This window comes from Miscanthus floridulus, chromosome 2 (assembly GCF_019320115.1).
Source record: "Miscanthus floridulus cultivar M001 chromosome 2, ASM1932011v1, whole genome shotgun sequence".
Lineage (NCBI taxonomy): Eukaryota > Viridiplantae > Streptophyta > Magnoliopsida > Poales > Poaceae > Miscanthus > Miscanthus floridulus.
This window is the reverse complement of record NC_089581.1, coordinates 172,969,477-172,981,831: the sequence shown is the minus strand read 5'-3', so window position 1 is coordinate 172,981,831 and position 12,355 is coordinate 172,969,477. Positions and strand designations below refer to the sequence as shown.

At 41.8% G+C, this 12,355-nt stretch overlaps 1 long non-coding RNA gene and 1 other non-coding gene across 2 annotated transcripts; both read right to left on the bottom strand.

The window, feature by feature from the left end:
* Positions 1 to 1,325: 1,325 nt before the first annotated feature.
* Positions 1,326 to 1,432, bottom strand: LOC136541145 (small nucleolar RNA R71). Its single transcript, XR_010780239.1, has one exon. It is a non-coding gene; the product is annotated as a small nucleolar RNA R71 (small nucleolar RNA).
* A 705-nt stretch (positions 1,433 to 2,137) lies between these two features.
* LOC136540705 (uncharacterized) lies at positions 2,138 to 5,389 on the bottom strand. Its single transcript, XR_010780018.1, has 4 exons — positions 5,254 to 5,389; positions 5,061 to 5,176; positions 3,206 to 3,304; positions 2,138 to 2,237 (listed from the first exon to the last, which is right to left on the bottom strand). It is a non-coding gene; the product is annotated as an uncharacterized lncRNA (long non-coding RNA).
* Between the last annotated feature and the right edge of the window lie 6,966 nt (positions 5,390 to 12,355).

The window sequence follows — 12,355 nt, the reverse complement described above, 5'->3', positions numbered from 1 at the left end:
AATCCCCCATGTTCGACTAGGGTGTAGGAGTCTAAATTGTCACATGAGGTTGCTGGCAGACCAGTACTCGATGGCCTCCTGACCTGCTTCACACTTAACCCTAAGACTAATTATGTAACTTGTATGATCATTAACTAATATTCATATGACTATACTAGACCAATGCCTACCTGATTTAGGATTATTCTTTTATCTTTCTTTTCTCTTTTATCCTTTGATGAATGCCCATGTGTGTGTCCACTATCTTGAAATCACTGTTTTCCTCCTGCTATAAACATTGGTGTACTTGCAAGCATTATTATTCAAGTTCATATCCATACTAGACTCTTAATCAAATGCCTTTCTTTAGAAAAATATAAATAACGATACCCTGAATACTTCTAGGTGAAATGCTACAATGATAACTCCATGCGCTTGCGGATAAAAATCTAAAATTGTTAAGGAACTATCAAGGCTATTACTTAGTGGCATTGCTAATCATTAGTGATGACGCTAAGAAATACCAACAAGCATTTCTGGCGCCGTTGCCGGGGATGGATTCTAACTCCATACTTGGTGATTACGTTTAGAAATGCCAACAAGCACCATCATGTATATTATCTGTGCGCTTGCGAATTACTTAATATATATATATATAAATTTACAAGTGTTCTCAATAATTACCAACAACGCATTTCTGGCATCATTGCTAGGGATGACAACTTAGTAAAGAGTGATGCTAAGAAATGCCAACAAGCATTTCTGGTGCCGTTGCAGGGGAGGGGCACAAGGCTAAGAGAATTGATCAAATAAATACTTATAGACGAGATCATAACTTTATACCTCTGGTTTAGCAGGCTTACCCTTGTTTGTCTTTGTTCATATCTTATACATGGTATTGCAGGATTGGTTGTGACTCACCAACAACTCTCAATCAGAATCAAATCAATCAAGAGGAAACTCAACACTAGTTTCTGAAGCTATAGCTGAAAAGACTGCGTAAATTCTCTGCTCCAAGCACGGAGAACATTCACACTGGACCAACACTCAAAACCAACAACCTTGAGTTCAAACTCAAGCCAAGCCTCATCAACATGGTGTAAGCTACTCCATTCAGCGAAAAGGCACATGAAGATGCTAGTGCTCATCTTCAGAATTTCCTAAAGATTAGCAGCACAATCACCATCAAGGACGTTGCTCAAGATATCATACTACTCTGCCTGTTTCCATTCTCGTTAGTGGGAAGGGCGAAGCAGTGGTTCTACACCAACAAAGAAGACATCAATACATGGGCAAAATGTTCAAAGGCCTTACTAGCAAAGTTTTTCTCTATAGGCAAGACCAATGCCTTAAGAGGAAAGATTTCCAATTTCCAACAGTAGAAAGGAGAGACCATTCTAGAAGCATGTGAACGTTTCCAAGAATACATTTCAGATTGTCCTCATCATGGGATGTAAGATTGGTTGCTCATGCAGAGCTTTTACCATGGATTAACTCAAAAAGCTCATGAACAACTTGATACAACTACTGGAGGAGCATTCATGTCACTCACTCTTAAAAAGGCTGAAACTCTTATGGAGAAGATAGCCTCTAATCAAGGCTGGTCTCACTGCAATATTCAATCATGCAATAAGAGCGAAGAAGTACCAGAAGAGGTGTGTGTGCACTTTCAACCAAGATGGACGTACTGTTGAATTGGCTTGAACAGCGAGCCAATTACAAGAAGGATCGTCAGTCCATTCAAGATGCTTTTAATTTCCAAAATGTATGTGGAGAATATTTGGGGGTTGATTTCCCTGAATATCAAGAAGATGTAAATATTGTCATCAATAATTCTGCTCCACAACAACAGAGACAAAGATGGAATCAACAACAACAACGCTCAAATTTCTAAGGTAAGAACCCAAGTAATTACTATAATTCTTCCAATCCTAAGCAACCATTCTTAAGAGACTTGATCTTAGAACAAGCTAGGATTAATGAGAATATGTCGCACCTGGTTTTCCAAAGAATACCAAGCGCTAACTATATGTGTGCCCAAGATGTCCACACGACACATATAGCGACAAATATGGAGAATATCAATAACAATGCTTTATTATATATCGAAACATAGTTACAACATCTATTACAAAGCATAGCGGAAACTATTCTATATCTTCTCTTCGGATCTCCATACTTCACGGGGACGGTTGACTGGGGGAACACTCGCCTAGTAATCATTGAACTCCACAAGAACTCTTCACTTGAACCATCATCTGATACCCATCCGGAATTTTTGTTAATTGTATGTAAAGCAAGTGTGAGCGCACCATACTCAACAAGTATAACAAAGGGGTTCATGAAGGCTCAAAGGCTTGACACTGTTTGACTGCTGTTAGCATTTTTAGTTAGTCATATTTTATTAAAGTTGAGTCACTACTTTAGTGATAAACCAACCCAGGTGAAAAGTAATATTAATCAATATTTGATCATTCCCATACCATCCAGTAACCACTAATCAAGAAGGTTCCAGGCCGCTCGTGTCCGTGAGCACAGCTGATATATCATTTCAAAGAATTCTGCAGAATTTGTACAATTTGACCCGCTGAGCCGTGATTCCTGTATGCCAGGGGCCCGTCGACCCCATATCACCTCCTCCAAGGAAGTGCGGCAGGGTCTCACTACGTAACCTTTCACTAGACACCCTAACAAGTTAGTAGCCGCTAAGGTTTCAGCCGTCTAGTCGTATGGAGCCCTCCTTCAGGAGTGGTACTCATGGTCACGGCATAGCACACACCATGGTAGGAAAAGATCCATACCGACTAGTGCCCCCTCTTGCGCCTTTCGGTAACCACTAACAAGCTAGAGACGTAGTAGTTACTTGATTAAGATCAAAGCCATGTGATACTCAGGGTTGTACGGTACCTTCTGGGTGGCCGCTTCAGGATTAAGTCCTTAGAGAGAGAAATCTAGAGCACTAAAAACCCCATGCTCTAGCCCCCTGGTCCATGTTACCAAAAAGCACCATTTTATCACATTGCATATATCATTAATCAAGTTAAATTATTATCTTTGGCTCTGCGTGGCAGCAATTATCCAACATGCATACCAACCCATAGGAAACAAGGATATGTGGTACAAGAACCATCTAGGTAAATTTCTTATAGGCATTTCAAATTAGACACATGTATATGTATGAATTAAATATTGTTCATAGGTACAAGGAAGCCTTTGTTACACTTGCCTTCCAAACACTTGCTGATGGTTCTACTTCTCAAAGATCTGCTCCTCATGTAGCTCCACTCTAACGTCAGCAGCAAACAAACAAGCATCTTAAACAAACCTAGAAACAATACACCAATCATTACAAAAACAAGACATAAAGGTTTTAAACACGTAGGGCTTGTAACTACGATCACTTCAGCGCAAAAACTACTAAAGAGAGCTGTGGTTTAAAAGACATGAAAGATCGAAGGTAGAAGCTAGATGGTTCAGTAAATGATAGGAATGGAATAAGAGTGATCGATAAGTGCTAACTTGAAAGATTTACATAGCACATGGGTTAATAGATGAATTGTAGATGACTGTGGATTTGTGTAGAGAACACATGGAACATATTTTGACAAGTGGCTGCACTAAGGTGAAAAGCTAGATTAACGATGGACACAACTGTAGTGAATTGTGCACCGGCAGAACATGCCTGTTCGGCGGGTAGCAGTGATTGTGGCCATCGAAAGGAAGGGCAACACTGATTTTCTAGGCTTGAAACTTGGCTGGATCATATGCATCTAATAAACACACAACCACACCTGAGGGCTCACTGATTCAAACACTGATTTAGCGGAGAACATGGTGACGCGCTGTGCATCCAGCCATCCAGGACATGCACGTCGGTGGACAGCGGAAATTATGATCACTGGATTATGGTCATAGCTGCACCCATTAGAAATACATTTTGTGGACTTGTTCTGGACTACATGTAGTATGTTTTAGCAAAAGAGCATGGTGGTTTGACCACCTGTGAGCTGGGGAGCGCGAACACAAAGCGAGTGGCATGGCTGATTTCTGGACAGCAGGAGTAGCAGATACTATGGCCTCAATATCTCGGCCATCGTGGATTGCATAGATGAACCAACTTGTGGAATCATGTGCAGGGATATAATGAACATGTAGATTTAAGGGCTTGGTGATTTGGGCGTCGGAATAGCAGGGAATGACAATGCCATTCTGAGGGGTGCAGCAGCCAGGGCAGCAGAGCAGGGAACACGGAGATGATGATATCTCCAGAATCTGAACTCCTATGGCCGAGGCATTTTACAGATGTTTGTGTAAGGATGATATCTACACTGTGGTAAAAGGGTTTCATTATTTGACAAACGGTTAAGAGGGAACATGACTGCCATTCAGAGGCGCACTGCTGCTGAAACAGCAGAGATAGCGGACATGGAAAAGATGATATCTCTTTCATCTTGGATTTTTTTGGGCCATGAATTTTTTCCAGAGCCATGTGCAAGTTAATGAACAACATCATGATCAAAGGGATCGATGACTGGAGGGCAGGAACTCAAGGAACGTGCATGCCAATCGGCAAAGGTGCTGCTGAAAGGATGCAGGAGCAGCAAGCACGATTGGATCAAAATCTTCAGCGTCGTGGCTCCTCTGGCCAAATAAATTTTTAGAGATGTGTGCAAGTATATAATACACATGTGGATCAAAGGAATTGCGAAATGGAGATGCGGATTGTCGGGAACGTGCTTGACAACCAGCAGCAACGCTGCTGCCCGCGAAAGACAGCAACACGTTCGCGGCGAAAACTGCGCCTGGCATCTATCCCACTTGAATTAAGATGACCAAACGCTGATATAGATCAACATATAAGATAGAGGGTAATGTGTGGTTCTCCCATTGGGATTAGGAATAGTTGGAGATGAAGGTGATGGCAGCCGGCGTCGACGAGGGGTGATGATAAAGCCAGCAATCAACAGAGCAGCGCCAAATCCACTTTGGGGATCATCCACACCTCATGATACATCAAAGGGATGCATGAGTTGGGAAATAGGACGCAAGATCAGAGAGGGGTGAGGGAGGGACGGCCTCACCGTGGCCTGTACAGAAGCAGTAGTGATGGCGGTCGACGGGGTTCTGCTGTAGGTTCGTGAAGACGGCAACACACATTGGGGTGACCTTCGTGAAGCGCTACAACACCGTGGCTTTCCTTGAGAGGTCACAATAGAGAGGGACATGATGAACATGAGTTTGACAATGAAGATCAAAGAAGTTCATAGCCCTTACTGCAGCATGATGTGAAGGATTCCAGGATTCCGGCGATGGGGAGAGGTGTGCAGCAGCAAACGGATTCGTCGCAGTGAGGGCGCTCCAATTTGATGGAGAGGATGGAGAGGGATGTAGAGGAACAGGAGAGGGCGTCCATGGCAGATAGGGAGGAGAAGAGGAGGCTGGCCTTCTGTTTGTGCGTGAGAGTGAGAGAGGGAGAAGATATGGCTGCTATTTTCTGCATGCATGCAATTGAAGAGAGAGCAAAACCGATGGAGTAAAGGGGTGCTGTCAAGAGAGAATTGAAGAGAGATGTGTGACCAAGGGAATCAAGGGAGAGCATTATGTGCTGCTGTTATTTTAGATGAGGGAGAGAGGAGGCACCATGGGGAAGAGAGAAAGAGTGGAGAGAAGGCATCCATCTGGTTGTGAGGGAGGGAGAGGAGAGGAAACATTGCTGTTGCATGCAATTGAGGAGAGGGGACAATTGATGGAGTCAAGGAAATAAAGAGAGGAATTATCTTTGCATGAGGAAGGGAAGTTGCGCAAGGGATGGTGTCTGCATGTCATGAAAAGAAAAAAGAGTAACTGATGGAATTAAGGGGCCAAAGAATTTTGCGAGAGCATTATGTGTAGTAGTTGTTTTGCATGGACAGAGACGGGGGCAGCTCCTGTGTTTGTCGAGCAAAACAGAAAGAAGGGAGGGGGTGTTTTCACATGAGAGAGGGAGGAGGTCAACCTAGTGGTGGCCTAGTGGAAGAGGGAGAGAAGAGGTTTGGGTTGGTTTGGACTTGGCCCGAAGCAAGAGAAGATACTCGGCTTGATCCATTAGCCAAAAAGAGAAGGTGCGGGACTATTTTGGAAGTGGGCTAAGATTGTGTATTTGGGCATGAGACGGGAAAAGGTGCAACTAGAATTGGGTTTGGTCGATTAGTGAACGAGAGGAGAAGTTTGGGCTGCACAAACCAACTATGCGGGGGAGATTGGTTGATATGGGCTTGTCCTAAATTGAGATTAACATTACAAGTGACGTGTGATTGATTGGACTTCACCAAAGTGAAGATATGATTGTGTGAGAGAAGAGAGAGGCAACGATCAGCCACCTAGCATAGATTTAGGGATTTAGAGAAGACTAGATCAAAAAGAAATAGGAGCCCAAAAAGAAGAGGAGAGAGAGATGGTTGGGATAGGGTTAAGTAGGATCTCGGCAAAAGACTTTATTTGAATTTTATAGATTGATTTGATGTTTAGAGAGATGAAGTTGCGATCAAAACCTAGGCGTATCTTGAAAATATTTAAATTCATTTTTATACATAAACTCAATGCAAAGGCATGTAATGCAACAAACCACTAAATTAAACTGCAAAAATTCTAGAAACTCACATTTTTCCCATCTAAAATGTCAACAACTTAATTAAAGTTGGAAAATTTTTAGAAAATAGTAAAAACCATTTGTTTTGTTTTAGTGCTTTCTAGTCACATCCCAAAACAGGAAATTTGGGGTGTGATAGAATATTTCTAAAAAGCTTGCTTTTAATGATAAGGTCCTAGAAAACATAAATACCAAAATGGAAAGTTTTTCTTCTGCCATCAAAGACCAACTTAGATATAATAAAAAGATAGACTCATAATTAGCTCAGCTGGTCACTGCTCTGCCTTTTGCCACTAACCTTGAAAAGGTCAACGCCATAACCACAAGAGGTGGCAAGTCTACTCGTGATTCGCCATATCCAACAAGGACAAGTAAGACACCGGTAGCAGTACAAGAGGAGAAGAAGGACGATGAAGTTGAAGAAGTTGAGCCACAATCACAAGAAATGATATAAGATTTTCATGACACTACCTTCCTACCATTTCCACGCAGAAATTGAAAAGCCAAAATGGATGAGCAGTTTGGTAAGTTCATAGAGGTAATTCAAAAGTTATATATCAATATTCCTCTACTAGATGCCATACATGTACCCACCTACACAAAGTACCTCAGAGACATTTTGAACAAGAGACCACTACCCACCACTGAAGTAATCAAGCTAACATAGGAGTGTAGCGCGGCCATCCTGAACACATCACCTGTCAAGAAGAAGGATCTAGGATGTCCCACTACTGATTACTCAATCAAAAACCAAAACTTTGAGAATGCACTATGCAACCTTGGCGCTAGCATTAGTGTCATGCCCAAGAAGGTTTTCGACAAGCTCAATTATTCAACACTCACACCAACATCGATGTGCTTGCAACTAGTCGACTAATCGGTTCGCTATCCTGCAAGAATCGCCGAGAATATTCTGGTAAAAATACGAAACTTCTTTATTTCAGTGGATTTTGTGGTGCTTGATATGCAGGAGGACATGAATACACCCCTCATACTTGGGAGACCCATCCTGAGCACTACAAATGCCCACATTGATGTTGGAGCCGGAGAAATTAAATTCCATATCAATGGCAAGGAAGAGCGATTCGCCTTTAAGCCAAGACCGAAACAATGCTCTACATTAGAGTGGCATGAGAAGCAAGAACAGCCATCAAGGTCTCCATCTCCGAGACCAATTGATGCACCCGAGGAATAAACATGATTGGAGAAGTCCAGTTCGGCAGACTTAAAATCCCGAACCCTCGCCGGGAGATAAAATCGGTAGTTATCCATATTTATTTTTTTCACATTGCATTAATCATTTTATCTTAGTATATTTACTTTTCCAACACCTGCATTATAAAATAAGAACTCTTATCATGGCATTATATAAATCCAAGCCCCATGTAAATATTTTTTATGGAGCATAAAAACCCGTAATAAATATTTACCATGGAGGCATAAAAATTTAAAATATCATTCATTTATCTTCTTATATTTCATAGTATCATAAAATATTTTTGCATTGCATATATATACATGTGTATACATTAAAAAATACATACAATTGGGACCCACAGGAAACATGGAGAGCCCACTCAACCACCACCCATCACCTCCATCTCCACTCATGCCATTTCTCCACCGAATTTCCACCGACGACCATCCATTTTTGCTTGAGTATGAAGCAAAGAAATATCTAGAGGAAGGGGAGGTCAGTTGGCCACCGTGGAGGGCTAGCTAGCCCCACCACTTGGCCAGCCGGCCTGCTGCTGCGTCGCCTATAAATGGCACCTCTCCTGCTTGCTCTCGGCCATACACACACTTACAATCTAGCATCCAAGTTTGAAATTTCGATTTCCCCAAGTTCGTAGTTCAAAAATCCACTTAATAGAAGTGTTATTGGGGTTAGGAAAGTTGAAAAAGAGTAAGAGTGAAAGTGCTGTCAAAAATTTGAAAAAGAGTGAGAGAAGTTAAGAGTGGAAGTGCTGTTAAAATTAAGAGAAAATAAAAAGATTATGGTGAAAGTTGTGCCAAAATCTTGATTAGAAAATTCATTTCAAGGACGACTAACCCTCGAACAACTAACCCTCGAACGACTAACTTCTGGACGCTAACCGTTGAATTTTTGTTTTACTAATCCATTCCACGAGTTGTGTTGTCTGTTTATTTTGTAGGAAGATGAGCAAGTTTGTAAGCAAGCTCAAGCACGTGACATCGTTCCGTTCGACGAGAGGCTCTTCTTCCCGGGGGAGCGTTGACAAGCAGATCGACGCTCCATCTCCCGCTGTCAAAGCGCCACCGCAGTCATCTTCAGCTGAGAAGAACATTCTCCTAGAAGAGAAGCATCTCAAGCTTGGGAACAAGATGGAGAAGGAGGCCTACAAGAAGCTAAAAACCCAGAGGTTCATTCACACTTCTGTCTATGATCTAGCCCTTCTGCAATCAACAGGTATGAATGCTAAATTCAAAATCATATTTAAAATTGTTGGCTGGAAAATTGTTTGGCATATTGATGAGCTGGGATCTAAACTCTTAACCGTGGAATTTCTATGCACCTTGCAAACCACTGATTCTGAAGTCACATTTAGATTGTTTGGGAAAGATTTTTCTATCCTCTGGAAATAGTTTAGTGAGCTTCTAGGATTCAATGCACAATGCGTAGTTGACATAGATTCGACTTTGCAAGATTTTGATAGGACAAAATTCCAGAGAGAAATATCCAAAGAACTTACTTGCCACCGTCCTCACACTAGTGATATTCATCACCCTACCCTGCGCTTCATGCATAAATGGCTAGGATTTTCCTTACTTCCTAGAAATGATTTTCGCACCATAAGGATTGATGAACTCAAGTTACTTTATGCCATGGTTAAGAGAAGAAAGGTTTCACCTGTTAAACTTATGATGAAACAATGGAAGGAAGTTTTTGAACTCAAGGGAGATGTCGGGTGTACCTCTTTGATCACCCTTATCGCCCACAATTTGGGTCTTTTAGAAAATGCTTCTGTTGCTTATATTGAAGATATTGACCGCTGGTACATCAATTATGAATATTTTGTCCAGGCTCACATGCTAAAAAAGAACAATAATAGTCAACTTGTCATGGTGTATTTGGGGTATACAACTGAGATTCCGTTACCAGATGGGAACCTCGGTTTGTATGCAGTGAATTCTTTTCTTTGATCTACAGGTGAAGGAGGCAGCACCTTGCAGAAGTGCTTCTGCGAGAATTACTCACAACCCGCAGCCTAGGTACCGTGGCGATGATCCGATTCCGGAGGGACCGGCTTTCACTGGCTATGCAGGCTGGGATCAGCCAGGATCTTTCGGTGTGTACCAGTCCAAGCATGCTAATTGAGAGCAGCCCGCTCCTCAACACTCTGAGAGCTCCTAGCAGTAGGGCACAAGTGAGCAATGGCACCATGGCAACTTCGACTACTACCAGCAACAGTCCTATGAAGAAGTTTCAAGAGGCCACCAGGGAGGACGTATGTCCTTCTCTGCCCGTGGCTATCATGATCAGCCAATGGGCTACCATGATCAACAGATGGAGCACGCCCGCCTCGACACGAGGTTGACAACTATTAAAGAGACATAGCAAGACATCCAGAACACGCTTCACCAGCACTCCCAATGGCAAGCAGAAGTGGGAGACCGCATCACCAACATCCAACAACATCAGCAGCAAGAGAATGAGAACTGGAACTATCTGTTCCAGAAATGCCACTTCGACCCGCCATTCTGATCGACTACAACAACATCCAGCTTCGGGGAGGAGGATCCCCCATTATCTAAGGTAAGTTTTTTCTAGTATTTTGTTTCCTTTTCCTTTTATTTATTTTTGAGTTTATCTTATATTAAAAAAATGCATAACTAAAAAACCAAATAAAAATTTGCATTTATCCTTTATATAAAGTAAGGTGTGATCTAAAAATGAAAACCAAATAAAAAGAGTGTGTATAAAGTTTGCTTTAATTTTTGTTTTTAAGAGTTGAATAAATAAAAGGAACTTAAAGATAATCTTTTATAATGGAAATGATGAATAGTTGCTCTGATGTAATTACTTTCAAGTATCTAGTTTTCAGCCTTGAATTCTTTGGAGTTTTGGATATGATTGTTTTGACATGAGAATTTGCTCTGAACTTGAAACTCGTGGGTAGCAAATGCTTGATCTAAGTCTAGGTAATTGACGGATATGATATGAGAAGGTCTAAGCTGTTGTTTATCTTGTTCCAAGTGATACTAAATTCTAGAGATTTCTTTTGAAAAACATAAAAAGGCAACATGATGAGTTCCTGTATGATAAAGCTTGAATTCCTACCAGAGCCAAACATATTTATATTTAGGCTAGGAAAACATCCACTCACATATGCTACTTATTTTGCATTGAGTTTGTGTTGATGCAAAAGTGATCTGCAAACACAAAGGGCTAATACCCGAATCGATATCCAAAGCGTGCCAGTCGATTTGACCTGCTAATCGACAAGGATGAAGAAACGAACACTTTGGTCCTGACAACAGCGATACGCCCGGAAGTCACGGCCAAGAGGTGCTCACGCGGAACTCGAGAATCGCCGAAGATCGCACTGAAGCGATGCAGCTCGCCGAATCAATGAGAACTCGAAAAAAGAGAAATATGCAAATTGACGAAGTCGCCGAAAAGTAGATGCAAATAGGAGTAAAAGTTGGTTTTGATATTGATTGATTGATTCCTATTACATTGCTCCTTACTCCATATTTATACCCTGACCTAAAGAGACACAACCAAACACAACTAGGACACTAATCCCATATCTAAGGAAACACGTGACTCTTACACGAATCATAACCTAACAAATACAGAAAAGGAAATTAACTCCTATCTATTTCCCCGTCCGCCTCAATTACGATGGAAATCTCACTGTCCTTTCCATCGGCAGACTCCCTGCTTCATCGGCAATAGTCTTCAAGTCTTCCTTCATCGGCATACTCCCTGTTTCATCGGCAGTAGTCTTTAAGTCTCCTTCCATCGGCATCGACAACAACTCCTCCAACCTCATCGGCAACGCCTGAGTCCAAATCATCCTTTCCATCGATTATCACCAGCTATCGGCAACCATTTTTACAAACTAGCTTTTACTGGCTATCAAAGTATTCAATAACTTTCCCCTTGCCGATTGGTTCACTCCGATTATTTTGACACGTGCAAAAAACAGTGTCAACACATGCCCCCCAATTTCGGAGTATAAAACCATTAATGCTCCGAAATTTACTCCAGATAACGTTTGCCTTTGCCCAATTACCGTAACTCATTCTCCAAGCCAAAACTTGATTCGTTATCAAATCCAATCAAATCTAATCTTGATTCATGCACTTCAGTAAATATCGCACAATCGCCAACCACTCTTGCCTTGATTGAGATACCAAAATAACAACCCATCGGCAAGATCCTAACATGATAATGCTGCCATTTTAAGAATTAAAATATCATGTATCAATATCCCTTCCAAGCCATGATTACTTGTTATTAACTTATCTGTACAATCCCCCTGATTATCGCGCGAATAGTTACCATATCCCCCTGCACCGCCTTGACCTATATGCGCGCGTCATAGAGATAAGTCCAAAATACCCTTATCCTGGCCGGCTTATAAATAGATTTCTCCAGAACCCTCATTTTCTATCTTCAGCCTCCAATCCTTGGCATTCTCTCTCTCCGGCGGCGACTCCGACGAACAACCGCGCGACCTCAACCAACAAGAACCCTTCTCCGGCGCTAACTTCAAG